The sequence below is a fragment of the Mustela putorius genome, unplaced genomic scaffold (genome assembly GCF_011764305.1).
Source record: "Mustela putorius furo isolate JIRA1106 unplaced genomic scaffold, ASM1176430v1.1 tig00537255_pilon_pilon_pilon, whole genome shotgun sequence".
NCBI lineage: Eukaryota > Metazoa > Chordata > Mammalia > Carnivora > Mustelidae > Mustela > Mustela putorius.
Genome location: NW_025422394.1, coordinates 311106 through 325934, shown reverse-complemented (window position 1 = coordinate 325934; position 14829 = coordinate 311106). Strand labels below are relative to the sequence as shown.

The following is a 14829-nucleotide window of genomic DNA, read 5'->3' as shown; positions in this document are numbered from 1 at the left end:
AAGAGCAGTCATATGCTTTTCAGCAAATTAAGACATCTGCTGGAAGAAAGCATTTGAACAAAAGTCTACTTGGTTGGGTCTATTTTCTGTAGTGTATTTCTGTGGGGAATATGTTCTAAAAAAAAATAGGTATTACTATATAAAAGGAGATGTGAAGCGAAGAATTTGCAAGATGCTCAAATTACCATCAATTTGTGTTCGATTTTTTGTGAATTTGATATCCTCTTCAGTGATTCTTTGCTTGCTTCTTCCTTATATCTGAATCATTATGTTTATTACATGAAGGGAGCAATTAGCCCTATGTTTTTTCTCCAGTAGACTTGCTGGCAGTTCTAATAGGCAACCAATATATGAACACGAATGCTTAAGACCACATAAAGTTTGTAGAAATGACTGCAAATTCTCTAACCGTCCCTTTACATAAATACCTGTTTCCATGTTCACTTCAATCTCCTCTACCTTTTCTTTTTCCTTCTAATTTTCTTCACATCCTTCCAGCCCAACCTTCATTTTACTCAATTCAATCCCTACATCTCAATCCATGTCTAAACTAAACATCTCAATCCATGTCTAATCCATGTCTAAACAACTATAGTTGCTAAACTATCAGCATAGCATTATGGCGAGGGTTCTAGAATCAGCCTACTTGGGCTCATATCATGACTGTTGCTTACCAATTAGCGAATCTTTTGGATGTTATTTATCCATTGTAAGCCTCGTTATCTGTCATCTAGAAACGTGTATCATAACACCTATCTTTGTAATGTCATGAGTACTAAATGATCTTAGCGACATAAGCTGTGTTTGACTTGAGTGTTAAGCGTGGTACCAGACTCTAGTAACCCTTCAATAATGGCCTCCTCACTGCCTTCCTTCCTGCCTGCTTTTTCTCCATCCTTGTCAGCCACCTCCCTCTTCCTTTCCTTTCCTTCCTTCCTTCTTCCCTCCTCCCTCCCTTCCTGCCTTCCCCTTTATCTTTCTCCATCTTTCCCTCCCTCTCCCTTTCCCTTCTTTCCTCACTTCCTCCATTCCCCCTGTACTCTCTCCTCCTTTCCTTCTTTCCTTCCTTTCTGAGGGCATATCTGGGAGTGATGTGACCATTTTCTGAGGGCATATGTGGGAGTGATGAGAGGACAGATATCTAAGATGGTGGTTCTCCAATAGTCTTCTAACCCCAGCAACAGCATCACCTGGGAACTTGTTAGAAATGTAAATGCTTTGGCCTTATCCCAGACCTCCTGAATCAGAAACTCCAAGGTGGAGACCCAGCCGTCTGTGGTTTAACAAGCCTGCCAGATGATTCTGAATATGAATATGCTGGTGTGAGGCTTTAAGTCATGCAAATGAATCTCTGCCTCCATTAAGGGGAAAAGGGAAAGGCCTTCTTGGCTTACATGGTAGTTGAGCTGTATGACAGGACACAGAAACACTATTAGAATTACTAGAAAAACACCATCTTGAGCAGTTTAGTCTGCCAGGGTGTGCCTTCCACTCAAGATGTGAATGAAGACAGGAGAAACAGCACTAGTATCAGCTGCTCTGTGATTAGTCACTCTCGGGTAACTAAACAGCATGAGAGTGTTGATCAAGCATGCTCTTGGGTAATTAATTGGCAGTGAAGGTGTGAACTCTCCCCAGTTTAATAAATATTAGAATACTACAGCAAGTATTGGTGAGCAACAGGGAGCAGCTAAATAGATGGCCTTTTGTTACATCATGAGAGATATATTTCTCAGTTTTCTGGAGAATATTCTAGAAGGAAATGTACATTGAGGGAAAGAGCTGGAAGAAGACCTGTCTGGTGTCATAGCAACAATAACAACATTAACATAGGTATAGATCTACAGGAGACTTCATGAAATTGTTTACGTGGCCAGTGATTACATAGAACATTTTGTTGATCCACCGTTTCACACATCAACCCAATCTGATATACGGATGTTATCCTTTTTAACTGAACTTCCTTTTTTGGTCTTTTGGAGAAAGTGTTAGAATATTTTCAAGATCTTTTCTAACCACTAGAAAGGAAATGGAAGAAGCTCTACATCCTTGACCTCAGGGATAAATTTTTTTACTTTGTGAAATACACGTACAAAAATAACTTTATGGAGAAGTTGTTCCAGTGCCATTCCTCTTAGAAATTTTCCTCTTTATCGTTGTAATCATGTTTATCATTCCCTTTAATGATTAGAAAAGTATATTCACCACAATATTTTTTATTAGTCATTGATATGTTTTTCTATACACCTTTTACAAATCAACTTTATTGAACTTATCTTGAAAAACTAAAATAATAGCATTAAGATAAATCCTAATGGTTATTTCATGTTAACCAAAGCCAGTAGAGAAAGCACAGGAAAATGATATATATGTATCATTTCTCAAAGTTAAGAGCTTCAGACTGAATGTTTTGAAAGACTAAAAACAAGAGCAATGTTTGTTTATAATGCTTGATCATATAGCAGCTATTGGATCCAAATGAGGAATGTGTTCATCTGTAAAGTAGTTAAATACTAATCGAATTCTTCTAGGCTAGAGCTAGCCAATAAAAATATAAAGTGAGTCACATACATAATTTAAAAAATTTTAATAGCCAAATTGAAAAAGGTAAAGTGAAACAAGCCAAATTAATTTTGATAATACATTCTATTTAACCCAGTATATTCAAAATATTGCCATTTCAATATGTATCTGTATAAAAACTTACACTCTTTTTTTGCATTAAGTCTTTGAAATCTAGTACATTTGACACAGCACATCTGAGTTTGGACTAGCCACATTTCGAGTTCTCCATAGCCACCTATGACTACTGGACAGGGCAATTTTAGACTTATTAAAAGGACGTCTATAAGATCTATTCTTAAGTAAAGTTCCCCCAAATATAACAGCTCATCTGAAGAAAACACATACATGTGCAAATACTTACTGCTCAGAGTAGAAGTGTGTTGAATGTAAAGCTGTTTATTTGTCAGTAATTATACATGTTAAGAAAAAATTTTCCTATAATCTAAAACTTCTCAAAAGGCAGCATTTCAGTTCAGTTGAGTAGAGATATTTAAAGATGAAATGTTTTTATACCATTCATGTCGAAATTTGATGAGCTCTATCAAGCATTAGATTTCCATGATTCTAAGATACATTCTTCAGGGGCGCCTGGGTGGCTCAGTGGGTTAAGCCTCTGCCTTCAGCCCAGGTCATGATCTTGGGGTCCTGGGATCAAGCCCCACATCAGGCTCCCTGCACAGCAGCGAGCATCCCCCCCACCCCCCACCTGCCTCTCTGCCTACTTGTGATCTCTTTCTCTGTGTCAAATAAATGAATAAAATCTTTAAAAAAAAAAAAAAAGATACACTCTTCATATTTTAACATTTATGAGCCCAGAATGTGGTACAATTAGTGTGTACATTCCATGTACTTCATTTCCTAAAACCTCTGGGGTGATGTCCTTCTCACCCCAGAAATAGTTTTGGGACTATGGTTGTGTTATTTGAGACTTTATTTCAGCACTTGAGAGATGGATTTCTTAGAGCCTTTATTAAGGATCAGAATCACAAGGTGGGAATTTACAAATAATCAACGGAATTAAAGTGTTTACCTTGAATGGGCGAAGGTGCAGGTGATAAGGGACGGCTTTCAGTTGCAGCTCCACTGCAACTCTAGGGAGGATAAATGTATGAGATCTTATGGTACTTGACCTTGTTAATATCTACACACTGATCTGCAGAGTGTGCTGGAACTGAGTTCCCCATTTGTATGATAGCAAACTAACACTCTCTGAGTAGTGAATATGTTCTCTAAAATGGTCCCTGAACCAATGGCCAATACAATGTGTTTTCTATATCACTGCTCTATTCCAAGATGAATCAAGGGTCACTGGGCTACATTCATATAAAATAGAACTAGACTCTCAGTCAGTTGGTTCTATTAGGCCAAGTATTTAAATACCCAAGTACTTAAGGGTATTCCTTAAATACCTTTAGGCAGGAAAAATAATGGACCCAGAGTGGTACAGAGAATCAAGTTTATAGGTCATTCTACATGTACCTGAATCACCCAAAACTGTACCCTCTGTGTTGATAGTTAGACTCTTATTTGAAAATAAGAGAAAATACAAATCATTTTTAAAATGCCAATTCAATTAATACTGTGTGCCAAGGTAAATAAGAGGTTATATTAGCTACAGCCTAAAGCTTGGCTAAAATACCTTATCATAACACAAGCATCTGTTCTTTTACATATATGCAAACTGAACACTGTGTATCTCTCTCCACAGTCCAGAAAATCTGTGGAGTAAATCCTTATCGACTCTTCATACCTGCTTAATGCTGAATTAATAAAATTCTATTTCATTAGTCCTGATAAACAGATGGAAACATAAAAGCCCCACAGGGACAGTTCACACCATCCATCGATGGCATCTGAGAACGCCAGGTGCCTGATTCTGCTACTTTTTGCCTCAGGAAGGTGATCCTCTCAGACGGGTCAAAGGCTGAAGTCCCTGTCACTGCTCATGCTGTGTGTAGGTCCACTTATCGGGTGCAGGCAGAGAATTTTCAGCACCGAGCCCTCATCGGACAGAGGCAAGGGCCATGTGGTCCCTGTGGGGTGGGTCGCATTCTTTTGTGTTTAATGGAAGTTGTGGGTCCACTTTCCCTTGGGAGAAAGAGGTTGTTTGGGGTTATTGTTCTCTCATTTTATGTTGAAGCTTCAAAAAAAGGGAAAACTCCAAAAACTTCCTTTTCCATATTTCTGCTTGAAGATCCAGGACAATTTCTGCCATCGGCCTTTTTCTGGTGTCTCACCTAGATTTGCTGGGAGGGATTTGGGGCATCCAGCCATGGCCTCAAAGTCACAAAGCTGCCTAGGCATGCTTCCTGTCCTTTTGTCCCTGCCACTTGATTGGTAGGGGACCGTACTCATCTCTCCTTTTTCTGACCCGTACCTAAAAATGGGATGACTGGCATACAGGAATTTGTCAAGTTTTAACTCACATAAGGGCTTTCTGAATCTCACTGTGACACTATGCCTTTGCTATATCCTGTACAGTGTAACAATTTTGTCCCAAACCACATCAGACCTCCCTAAATCCTTTGCTGCAGTCCCCAGAATTGAGGAAGAGGGAGAGAGGGTTTAATCTGAATTAAGATGACTATTTTCTAGAGTAAGCTAGACAAGGGACCACATGTCAGATGCTCAAAAGTTGACCCCGTGGTCCGCGGATCAAGAAATGGAAAACATCGACCACACAACAGTAGCCAAAGGCAGAAAAAGATAGATTTTCCTTGTCCACCTCCGGCATAGCATTTGCAGGTTCTGGCCAAAGCCCTACCGTCTCTCAGCCTGGAACGCCTGTCTTTAAACAGGAAGGTAATTGCTGGCAGCTAGAGCTCATGGACACACCGAGCGATGAGTGAGGTCATGTTCATGTAACCCCCAGAAAGAAAAGCAATGTGAAGCGGCTGGGCTATTACCGTTCCAAGATTATTTTATAAAAGCGAAACTGAAGTTCAGCGTGATGATTAACAAGCTATTAGAGCCTAGTTATTGATTCCTCTATCTTTAGAGTAGCTAATGCAGTGCAGACCACAGACCCAAAGCTTTTTTTCTTCCTGTGTGCCGGTGCTTTGTGATGGCGCTTTCCTGGGGAAAATGCAAATCATTGAACACCCGCAGTGGAACATCTTTATCAGGCAGGTGCTGGGAGAGAAAAAAACACCTCAATTGGTCGTGCGCTCTGCTAATTTTTGCTGATAACCAAAATTCTTGCAGATACATGGGAAATCACATCATAAAGAGGAGAATGAAAAAAAGTAAAGCATTAATGCAAACTTCCTAACTCTGGAGCAGCCTGTGTTTGCATTCTATGCGCATTATATACCTACATATCATATATGTTGTTTCATCACTTGGTCTTTGTTCCTGTCCTAATTCCTCACAAATTACCGCATCGTTGATGGTTTCTCCCATTGATGACTATAAAGACCACTATTGTTTTGAATCTGCCGTGGATGGTAAATACTGTTGGCGAAGCCATTTAACCAATCTCCTGTTGATAGACACTGGAGGTGTTTACAATATGTTTGCTTTCATAAAGTGTGCTCTGATGAACTTCGTGCATACATCTCCGAGATCTGGGCCAATTTTCTCTCTGCGATAAATGTCTGGGAATGGAATGGTTGAATCAGAAGATTTAGAGATGTTGTGACTCTAAACATAGTGCCCCTCTACCCACTAGAAGGGTCATACCAGATTCCTTCCCGCCCACACTGTGATCGCATGCCGGCCCCCCCCCCAGCCTTGTCCACCCTGGGTACAGTTAATGTTTTTGATCTTCACCAAAGTGAGAGGGGGAATGGAGGAAGGTCTAATGATTTTTATGTTACATTCTAGCCATGCCTAACAGACCATAACTGAATGCAGTTGTTCTGTGTCAGGGGACCTGGTTTAACTCATAGCACACTGTTTGAATCCGCGTAACAACCAACTATGAAATAATGAGACTTCCCGCAGGTTTGAAAAAGAAGCCAAACTTTCACGTGGTTTAAATTACTCTCTCATTTACACTCCCGATGTGCTAGGTCCTCTGGAAAGCCCTTCGGAGGTGCCCCAAATGACTCAGGACAAGTTGTAAGCTTCCTGTCTGTGAAAGGAAGACCACGCTCAAGAGGGACAGACCCTACAACTGAGACTGATCATTGGGTGGCCTGCAGCCTTTAAGTCACTAGGGCGTATTGATCCCCTCGCCTTCAGCAGTAATGTTTTTACAGTTTCGATTTTGGTGTGTTTTAAAGGTTATTGTCTCCAGGACAGGTCACTGAAGAGACCTCACACTTCATCAGAAGCAATTTCGTCTTCCTGACACAGCCACACACTAGGCCATGTATTTCTCCTCGCACTGACGGATTATGCCAAGATTTACAGGGCCTAGTCCACATGAAAGCAAACACATGTTGGGCAGAGATTCAAATAAGTCAGAGATATAGGGTCAGCATTATCCTGATACAAAGTCAGGCGTTTCCTCTCTTCTGCCTGTGCCAAAGACCATCCCCTCAACACACACAAACACATACGTACATACCAGCAGTTTTCCTTCTTTCTTTTTAAAAATATCATTTTCCGATATTTGCTCTAGATTCAGCTTTCCATGAAGACACTCGTGATTGATTTACTGGGAGTGTTACTCTTCTGGAAAGTTCACTTACCCAGAGTTTTTTGACTGGTTGTCAACTAATCAGTTTTGAACCCTGCCGTAACACACTTCCCTCACATTCCTCTCAGGAAGTACAAAAATGAGGAAAGAGAAAATTATCATGAGCCAGTATTGGGAATTCTAGAAGTTTATGTCTTCTGCCCAATTCCTAAGGCCTCTTTTTTTTTTTTTAAGATTTTATTTATTTATTTGACAGAGAGAGATCACAAGTAGGCAGAGAGGCAGGCAGAGATAGAGAGAGAGAAGGAAGCAGGTTTCCCACTGAGCAGAGAGCCCGACGTGGGACTTGATCCCAGGACCCTGAGATCATGACCTGAGCCAAAGGTAGCGGCTTAACCCACTGAGCCACCCAGGCGCCCATAAGGCCTCTTTCTAAATAACTATCAAGCAGCAAACCTGGTATAGGGAACTGACTTGGTTAGCTGGTTCTGGACAGTACATCCATATGTCCTCTTCTTGGTGTCTCAAGTTATTTTCTGTGAGTAAGAGTGAACACTGTCTTCTCCAGGCTATTCCTTCAACTTCTGTGTCCTTTGTGTACCCCTCATTTTCACATGTGTGTTATTACACTAGCTTTATAATGAAGGACCAGTGTGAATAGGACCCATTGAATGGTGTTTGTCCCAGGCCTCTTGAGCCAACAAGCCCAAGGCCAGCCAGAAGGTGCTGGAGCATGTGCCACTTTTAGCCTTGAGCGCAATACACTTCACCATGATTTCTCAAAGTATCTTCATATTGAATGTTAATTAGAGGTACTCATTTTGGGGGCTTCAATTATATCAAAAGCACTGATCTTCAGTATTGTGGTAAGGAATCAGGAAAATCTGATAAACAAAGATCAAGATGAAGTGCTACAACTTCAGTGCAAAGAGTATGTTAGAGTGAATCAGGAGACTTGGTGGAAGTCCCAGATCTGCCTTTTATGAGTTTTAGAATCTCGAGTAATTCAATCAATATATTTGAACATTGGTTTCCTCATTGATAGGATGCATGGAAGGGAAGCAAGGTAATATATTATTGTTCCTGGCATTATACTTGGCACATTATAGATGCTCATTAAAAGGTGGCTATCATCTGATGAAATTTTGTGTTAGGAATTCCATCAGATAAGTTGTCCAAAATACATAGGCAAGCCATCAGACTGTTTACAGAGAGGTATTGACTTATGTGATTTTGAATTAAAGAATTTTTTTTCCTTAAATTGTCCCATTAGATGATTTAACCCAAAAGAAAACATAGTTACATCTTGGTACTGTTTCTATCAATTTGGCTTAAACTTTTAATACTAAGTAAGGTCTTCTGAAGTTTCAGTGGTGACTTGTCTTTGTTTGGACAATGAATCAGAATTGGATATTAAAAGCTTGTGTTTAAGTTTGCAAAAAAAAAAAAAAAAAAAAAAAGAGGAAAAAGGGGCACCTGGGTGGCTCAGTGGGTTAAAGCCTCTGCCTTCGGCTCAGGTCATGATCTCGGGGTCCTGGAATTGAGCCCCACATTGGGCTCTCTGCTCAGCAGGGAGCCAGCTTCCCCCTCTCTCTCTGCCTGCCTCTCTGCCTACTTGTGGTCTCTGTCTGGCAGATGAATAAATAAAATCTTAAAAAGAAAAAAAGAGGAAAAAGTTGGCTACCATTATGATTTAAGCCCTCTATGGCTTTATGTTTCTATGATTTACTCTATATCAGAAACATTTCTGTAGCCCATATTGGCTAGACAGGTACTGCTGAATGCCAAGGACATGAAATGGGGTGATACCATCTGAACTGAGAAAAGAGTAAAAGAAAACATCTAAATGCATTTTTTTGGAGGAAGATTTGTATCAATGCTGCCAATATTCATTGGGGAAGGAGAGGTTAGAATGTCAGTTTTCTTAATAGCTGTCATAGAGTCTGGCTTAGAAAGTAGTTATTCTCTCTCCGCATTGATTTTCCCCAGTTTTATTGAGATGCAATTGACTGTATAAGTTTAAGGTATACGGCATAATGTCTTGACCTACATGTAATTGCAAAATGATTACCACAATAAGTTTAATTAACATCCATCATCTCGTTTAGATACAGAAAGAAAAAGGAAGAATAAGAGAAAGAAAGAGAGAGAAAAGAAAAAAGAAAAAAAGAAAGGAAGGAAGGAATAAAATGAGAAAGAAAGATTTTTTTTTTCCCCTTGTGATGAGACCCTTTAAGCGCTACTCTCTTAGCAACTTTCAAATATACTGTATTGCATTTTTATGTTTCCTAAGTAAGACTATGGGGAAATGTGAAAGCCATCAGTGAATGTGATTTCACCAGGATAAGACTCTTACTTACAAATTGTTAGTATGGCTAAGAGTGTCTGTTTGTTTTAGATCAACAGTCAACAAACTACAGCCACTGGCCCAAACCACCCCCTTCAATCTGGTCTTTTTTTTTTTTTTTGTAAATAAAGTTTTATTGGAACACATTCAGTTATTACAGCTCTGGCTACTTTCGTGCTACATGGGCAGCATTGTTTAATTACAGCAGAGACCATACTGCCCACAAAGTTGAAAACATGTACTGTCTGAACTTCTACAGAAAAAATTTTGTCAACCCTTAGTTTAGGTTATAGTAGCATTGTTTCTGATGGAATAGGTAGTGGCTGGTACTAGCATGTAAAGTTTAAACCACTTAGAGCACAGAACAGAAGGCTTAAGTTAAAGTATATATGAATTTATTTATTTGGAATAGGAGGGAGAATGAGTCTGAATACCATCGTTCTCGTGGGGATACATACACAGAAGTAGAATTGGGAGCGAGAAGATGGAATTCAAGTCCCTTTCATGAGAGTACACCTAAGGAAAACCATCGCACCATGACTCTAACAAACAGGATTCTGACTCTATATAATGGCTATGGAGAAACATAAAATAAAGGTGTTTTCTGCAAGTGTGATGGTAGGTGAGAAAAGTAAGAGCCATAAGAATTTATTCCATATTGAGATCTCTTTTGGAGTCCAGACCAAATGGACCATGCAGCATGAAATAAATGCAAGGTGAATGTAGGTGACTTCATTTAGGGAGAAATAACAACTCAACAGATATCCAGAGTAGGGAGGGAAGAGAATGTCCACCAGTCACAGTAGGTTACTGTGAACTCTCCACATGGATTTTTAAAGCATCATATCAACGATGGATGTGTGCGTGATTCAGTGCGCCCTGGAAAAGAAAAAAGACCCGAATCCATTTTTATCAGAACCAGAGGGAAAAAAAATAGTTCAGATGTTTGAAACTTTTCTGACGTAAAATATTGTGCAATTCATAAACAATTATTTGTGTTTTAGTTCATAGTCTGTCCAGAATATAGGACTCCCTAGCTACCCTCATGCACGAAACAATTGCTCGTTGGCGTGTTTGTTTGTGAAGTGGTAAACATTACCCTAGAGGATGTTTAAATTTGTGAACAGGATGAATTGGTGAATACGGACATGGAAAGTGCTGTCACAGGGCGCTTCTCTCACTATCACCACCCCGCCCCCCGCCCAGCTCCATATCATACATGCGCGCTTGTGGCCCCACACCGTGACGTTGGCCATACTGTCCCAGTGGCACACAAAGCCTATGCCCGGGATAAGCTCTCTCAAGTGCCTATCAGGCTGTCAGCATGTGCTTTGGAGAGATAGTGATATCGCCAGGCCCTGACATACACCATAATGTCAGCACAGCAGAGGCAAGTGGAAGATTCTACTTTCCCGATAAAGATCAGTTGCTGTTTCCTGTCTTGAAGACGAAAGTTGAGCAAACGCAGAGGTCGTCTGTGTTTATATTAGCCATGCAGGAGTTCTACTACGTCTTCGCAACAACATCAGGTCCGTATTTATCCACTTGTCCTTCTTTTTTTTTTTTTTTCTCTTAATCATTCCTTTGAACTGCCTACATTTGCTTATCATGATATTTCTACATCTGTAAACAGCCCACGTGTGGCTATTCTATTTCTCTAAATAGAGTCTTAGGTCATTTTATCATCCAACATTATAAGTCATCAGAATGCACCCATCTGTTGCCCTTCCACATCTGGTGTAACTTTAACTCTTTAATCCTGAAGAAAAGCTAGGAAAACCATTGTGACGTTTGTTATGTTACTTTTCCCTATCACACGGCTTTCCCGTACATCGTCTTCCCTGAAAAACCACAGGAAATAATTGAATATCTCTTTCTTTGGAAATGGGATTAAATATGTCTTCTCCCCCCTGCTTAGTGATCTTTCTGGTTTTCTGTTGCCCTGATTATTTTCCCTAGGATCACAGCCCTTCAATGTCTTTTCTTACAAACTCAAAAGAATCTTTATAGACGTGACGTCATAGAGCCATGGCAGCTGCCTTTCCCATGGCCCATGGGCACATCTCTATAGCAGTGGGGCTGTAAGTGAGGCAAAATGTCAAAGCTTGTTTCAAACCAACAACCTTGTCAATTTGCCAGTCATTCTGTTAGATTTCGTTGCATGCAGAATTCAGTTTTCTTGCCTGTCCCATTTTGGGGGTATCAACCTATTGGTAGACCTATTTTCAGTCCATCCAACTACCTTAATTTGATAGCTCCTTCAGCACTAAAGAAAAAAAAATGAGCATTTCAGTTTTAAATCACATAATGAGGCAAATCACAATTTATCAACTGATTATAAGATGTTCGGGATGCCTGGGTGGCTCAGCTGGTTTAGCGTCTGCCTTCGGCTCAGGTCATGATCCCTGGGTCCTGGGATGGAGCCCCACATCAAGCTCCTTGCTCAGTGGAAAGTCTGCTTCTCCCTCTGCTTCGGCCTACCACTCCCCACTGCTTGTGTTCTCTGTCAAATAAATAAGTAAAATCTAAAAAAAAAAAAAAAGTTCTAACATATGAGACAAGATGAGCTCTCTTTGAGTTATCTGTTGGGGAAAGATCCTCAACATCAGGAAATTGACAGATGTTTAATCACTTATGCTGTGTACCTTATAAATATGATATGAACAGAATAGAGACATTTCAGCCACATAGTTGTTTTCTTCCGAGTTGTTATTCATTTCAGCTGGAATAGTCTAGACCGTTCTGTGGTAACAAACTACCCCAAAGTCTTGGCAGTTTACAAAAACCAAGATTTATTTTTCAATTACGCAACACGCTCAGTGAGTATCAGCAGGTGGTTCTACTCTATGTCATTAGCTAGCGGGACCCGCACTGATGGAGGAGTCTCCTTTAATACTGGCGTCCATTATGACACAGGCGAAGACAAAGGTAGACCTCAGTCATAGAACAAACGATGACTTAAGCTTCTGTCTGGCTATCAGACACATCACTTCCATTCCTATGGCCATTTCAGTGGTAGAGCAAGTCAATCCAAATCTGACTTTAGTGCCTTGGAGAAGGTATAATTCCATGCCCAGGAAGGGAAACGGGTATGGATGAAGGGTAATGAAATCTACCTCTTCGAACCCAGGTGTCCACACTTTATTGGAATGAGTTCTTTTTTTTTTTTTTTTTTTTTCTTCCTTCTTCTTCTTCCAGATCTCTTTTAAAATCAGCCTGGAAACAGTGTTTATACAGATCACAGATCAGCCTCACTGGTTCTAAAGCTGGGGTCTCATCATTGGGATGTGTTGGCTGACCTTAGGAGCATATTTCAACCAGAGGCTTCTTAGGAGGTTGGCTTAGCAGAGCTTGAACAGATGACCCATTTGGGGACTCTCACCACCCACAGAACTGTAGATTTTCCTGCTTGAGGTTTTCACACTTAGGCAAGAAAGGAGTACACCCTTCCTAAAAGGACCAGCTCTCCCTCCTGCTCTGTCAGCCACTGGTTTCCTCCAGCAAGTTACTAAAACTAGGTACGAGGAGCTGAGGTGTCACTACACAGCACGTCCACAGAATCTGTGCTTATGACAGTGCCCCAGTAATTCCTGATCCTTGCCTCACTCCCTGACGGAGACCCAGCTTTTATTTCAGCAACAATAATCAACAATAATGGGTTGTCCTGGACCCCTGACTTCACCTGAAGATGTCTGTGTGTTGGATCTGCCTCCTATATGGGGCAGTTGGTTCAAGACTTAGAGAAATGTCTGCAGACACTCTCATTCCAGGTAAGTTGTTTTTGGCTTTGTTTTGTTTTTGGGATAGGACCTAGTCGTATTTTGTCCACTGTTGGAAAGCATAGATGAGCAGTGCATACGGAAGCTGGTTTATTCCCTCCGATGCGTGACGGTTTTTGTAAATAAGCTTTGGCTGCATTAACACCAGGGTCTATGCCAATCAGCATAGTAATGCTTGGACCTTAGTGATCTGAGGGTGGAATGAAATGAGGTATTTTTTTCAAGAAAAAGTAACAAGCTGTATGTTTTATAATATGAATAGGATTGGGGATATAAAAGGATATTTATCTAGAGTTTCTCTTCTTTTTGTTTTGTAGAATGATGGGACCCAACCAGGGGAAATGGCCAGAAGCAACCACAGCTTCAGGCTTGGCAAAGTGGGCTAAAATGTGAAGGTAAGTGTTTGAGACTCCAGTTTCCTGGGACCATGTCTCTGCCTCATCCTACAAGTCTCGGCCTCCTTTTACCACTTTGGCCCTAACACTGTGAAGCCTTCTGCCCACTGGCAGTGCTTCCCCTGCCATATGCTGATTACTAATGCCAGTAAAATACCTACGTACTTTGGCAGTAACGTATGCAGATACGTATGTTTCTAATTACAGGGAAATTGTTAGAACATGACTTGGCTTCGAGATACCCAGTTATTAATCCAGGAAGAAATAATGCTTTGTTTTCTAACAGAAGAAAATAAGAACTTCATTTTAATCATGTTTCCCCCTTTCTCTTCTCTTTTTGTTTGTTTGATACACATACACGCGCAATGTCCTACACTGGCAATACGAGACGTTCTCGCACACAGTGTGGCCATTTCTTCTCAGACATCGGACATACTACATCTGTTACCTGCTTAACCATCCATCCACTCCTTTGCTACAGCTGCGTATCCAGGATTCTGGGTCCTGTCATTGTTCTTTACGGATACCATGTATGGTTTTCAAGAATAAGTGTAAATTCATTAAAGTTCTTATTTTACAATGTGCATCCATATAGTGTACGTGCATGATTTTTCTTGTAGGCCTACAATTTTAAATCTGAGAGCGACCCGCGTGTCTAGAAACTGAATGCACTATAGGTTCAAATGGGCAAGAAAGTTGTTCAGTAAAATCACCTCATCCTGTTCTTGACTATGGTCTTCTGATTTGCATTTTCAAATCAGTGTGTCTCAGCCTTAGGACAGTGCTACTATTATTGTTGGTGGATTTTGCAACCTAATCTTGACTCATTCCATGAACCACAAAAAATCACCCTAGGCCAGATTCCCAGTCCACAGGAATTCCCTTTCAAGTGATGAGAGCCTTACTCTTCTTTAAGATACCCTTAAGAATTCAGAGTTTCTGGAATATAGAATTATTTCTGCTTACCAGTGGAGCAGAGACTGTCATCACGTTCCCTTTGCTTCATCATGTCCAAAGAAGTAGAGAAATCTAGTCACTTGCTGAAGACTAGCAGTGAATGATACGTTCTGCTTTCTTCTAGAGCAAACACAGCCAACCATTTTCAGAACCCATGTGCAGGGCTTCGGCAAGCGGTGTGAGCTTGGAGACACTGACTGA

General features: G+C 40.5%; 1 long non-coding RNA gene across 2 annotated transcripts; it reads left to right on the top strand.

Moving 5' to 3' along the window:
- Window positions 1-12030: 12030 nt before the first annotated feature.
- LOC106006446 lies at window positions 12031-14255 on the top strand. 2 transcript variants are annotated; one of them, XR_001180483.2, is made up of 3 exons: window positions 12031-12556; window positions 13134-13267; window positions 13594-14255. It is a non-coding gene; the product is annotated as an uncharacterized LOC106006446 (long non-coding RNA). The 2 variants fall into 2 exon arrangements; XR_001180482.2 differs by having other exon boundaries at window positions 12031-12627.
- The last annotated feature ends 574 nt before the right edge of the window (window positions 14256-14829 follow it).